Source organism: Macadamia integrifolia, chromosome 3 (assembly GCF_013358625.1).
Source record: "Macadamia integrifolia cultivar HAES 741 chromosome 3, SCU_Mint_v3, whole genome shotgun sequence".
Classification (NCBI taxonomy): domain Eukaryota; kingdom Viridiplantae; phylum Streptophyta; class Magnoliopsida; order Proteales; family Proteaceae; genus Macadamia; species Macadamia integrifolia.
The window spans coordinates 18548590-18552033 of NC_056559.1; the positions used below are offsets into that span (position 1 = coordinate 18548590).

General features: G+C 35.4%; 1 long non-coding RNA gene across 1 annotated transcript; it reads right to left on the minus strand.

The window, feature by feature from the left end:
• Positions 1-621: 621 nt before the first annotated feature.
• LOC122072643 lies at positions 622-3080 on the minus strand. The gene is made up of 2 exons (XR_006138559.1): positions 2237-3080; positions 622-938 (listed from the first exon to the last, which is right to left on the minus strand). It is a non-coding gene; the product is annotated as an uncharacterized LOC122072643 (long non-coding RNA).
• Positions 3081-3444: the final 364 nt, after the last annotated feature.

Genomic DNA, 3444 nt, shown 5'->3' on the forward strand with positions numbered 1-3444 from the left:
TAATAAAGATATTTATGCAAAATTGTAATACGCTCGTGGATAAATGCAATTTCTAAAACACACTAGGATAATTGGTTGGATAGTGAGAGCGGACCTTGTTGCAACGATAAAATTGTTCCATTGTGACCTAGTGATCGTGGATTAGAGTTAAGAAACATTTTTTTTACCTTGAAGTGAGGGTAAGATTGCATACATTATGACCCTCATTAGACTCCGCAGCGACGGGCCTCATACATTAGGTACACCATTTTCATTTTTTAATAATTGATTGGGTTCAAATATGCAGGAAACACAATGATTATCCTGAGATTTCCTTAGTGTTTTTTTTTTTCACAGATTTGGAATGGCCGACAGCTAAATAGTGACTTGAGCAACAATTTAACTTTTATTTTTATTTTTTATTAAAAGACTGGTTGGTATTAAATTATATTTCTTATATATCCACTTCATGGAGGATTCTTTTTGGTTATCTTAAAATGCAGTAGATGGATGGACAGTTAGGACCAGATAGCTAGGGTGGATGCTTTTATTTACTCGGTTTGAGCTAGTGGCTTAAGTTCCATTCTTGCAGGAGAGACTGTTCCAACGTATGAACTCCTTGTGTGCAGGGCAGTGGGAAGATTTTTGCTAAAGATCAGCAAAGAATATTATTAGAAAAGAATGAATACAGTACATAATGATACCATAGAAGAAAAGAAATTTATATTGCAGTCCACCTTCGGTATGACCATCAGCAAACTAATAATCTAAATCAACTAGCAGAGAAAATAAAAAATAAATCAGTTGAATCTAAATCTCGGACGGTCTTGAGCATCCCAACTTAGATTCTTCAAAGAAAAACAAGGAGGATTCATCCAAGTCATTGAGGTCTTTGTTACCGCTGCATGATTTGCTAAACCTTCGGCAGGGCAGTGGGAAGATATCTGTAGAGAAGCTTCCTAAATCAAAAGGAGAAGAAAGATAAAGAAATTTTGAGTTTTGAAGGTCTTCTGAAAGGAAGATCAAGAAGAAGTGCCAGACTATTCTATGAGATACTGGTAAGACAATCTAAAACTTCAATCTAATAAGACTGATACATATGCAAAAGAAATGAGTTCATTGCAAGAATTTTATTGAACTTAAAAGAGTATAATTGAAGGCATTTATACATTAAACAATTCATGAGCTATGTAAAATATATCGAATAGTAATATCATGAAAAATTATGTTAATTGCAGGCATTAAAGACTAAAGGGTTTGCGGATGTAAAACAAGAAAACCCATATGATTAAGCAAACCAAGCATCAGGCATGTCAAATGTACAGTCAATTGATATATATATATATATATATTTTTTTTCTTTCGCTAAATGGAGGATCATTTGTATTAAAAAGAAGGAAGACAATGTACAAATACATCCTTGAAATAGCTAGAAACTCCAACAACTAAGCTTAGATAGACCCTTCTATCTTCGGCATTGCCATCAAGAGAAGGAACTATCTATCAATCACAAGGAACAAATGATTAACTAGTAAAAAGATATCTTGGCTAAAGCTGTGCATCATGAGCAAACTCCGTTTGCACTGATGGGGGAAGGCCCACCATCACCGATGTCATATATACCCCCACCTTCTTGTAAATTTTGTCTCCCTAGGGGCTTTCTCATGAAATATCCGAAATCTCCTCTCTCCATTATTTTCTCCATTCATAATGGTCAATTGATGCTATGATTGGGCTCTGTAAATTTGAATTTCATCATTAACTCTCATTTCTCGACTAAATTATACTATTGCTTATTAGAGTAATTAAAGTCATACTCAAACTCAACTATATCTCTACTACTATATAGGAGTCCTCTTGGTCACCAACGGAAAAAAATTGGCTCGTACCCCTAGGGTTCACAAATACCCTTCTAGGTTATAATATTTTAGAAAATACCCTTTTAGATTCTATTTCTTTGACTACCACAGGGGTGGCTGCAACCCGGGCAGCAGCTAAATTCATCCGGTCACCAACACTCTCTCACAAGAACTCTACATGTATACCAACTCTAGAGATTGACTTGCCCTCTAAGTCTATCACATAAGATAATAGAATTGGAGTCTAACTCCCACATGTGATATAGAGTTCTAGTCAATCACTTACATGTGCGATAGAGTTCTAGTACACTACAATCTCTGTACTCTCTCTTTATAAAGCTGCATTGTACAAGCAAAGACAATTAATGAAACTCAATTATTCTAACATTGCTTGATACCTCTTTTGAAATTCATCTAGTTCACTTCAAAATTCAGACCTGGCCTCACAAGAAAAAATCCAGACTAGACCTGGTGGTTGTGAAATCTGCAGGTGATAGTGCAGACTCTCGCCTTCTATTACCAATTTCACATCAAGCTCCACATCAAGAAGCTCATATATGCATGCCCTTCTCTTGCTGGCTAACATAAGAGGGGTGTACTAGTAAATCTAGCTCTCTCCGGTGGTAAACATATATAGGTGATTCTTAGTAATGGAAGATACTGGAATTGAATAAGAGACATTTAAATTCAAAATGGAAGGACTGATAAACAGTTTCTCCAACGTCAATTCTTGTATCGAACCTTAGAACCCCATGCACTGGATTTCTCCCGTGTTGTGTCGTCAATCTGTAACATCTTTATGGGATATATCATCACGTTTATGTAGTTTAGAAAAGTGATGTAACCATTTTTAGTTACCTAAAATACCCAAGAAGAAGTCCAAGAGATGATAGGTTTGGGAGAAATAAAAAGATAATTTCATGTTCTAATAAAAACTAAAAAAAATTGCTCCACTCAATTTTTATGAAAAAAAAAATCCAATAACGGTCCGGATTGGCCTAGATCGCATTCTCTTCGGTAGACTTACCCTTATTTTAATAAAAAATAAAAAAAAATTAGTTTTTTACAGATCACAATTCCCCAACTAAGCTAAAGTAATTGTTACAAACAACTAAAAAAAAAAAACACTTTTTATTATGTTTTCACTCTTGGGCTTTACTTGTGTATTAGGTCGCATCAGTCAAGAATGGGGATCGATCAAGATCAATACCAATTCAATCCAGTCAATACTAACCAATCTGATTTGAACTTTTAGAACCATCGCTCCTTCTATGTTAGGAGTACCACTATATATATTTAAAGTGGTGACTAGCTCATGCTAGATGGGATATAGATTTAAAGTGAAAACCAGCTCATGGTAGATGGGTTAAAGTGCTAACCAGCACCAGACCGTTGTAGATTTACAGTGGTAACCAGCTCATGCTAGATGGACTGCTTACCGCTGTAGATTTACAGTGGGAACCAACTCATGCTAGGTGGGCTATAGATTTAAAGTGGTAACCAGTATATGTAATTACAATGGTAACCAACTCATGCTAGATAATTCATCGATTTAAAGTGGTAACGAACACCCTACTATTGTAGATTTATGGCGGTAAGTAGCCCA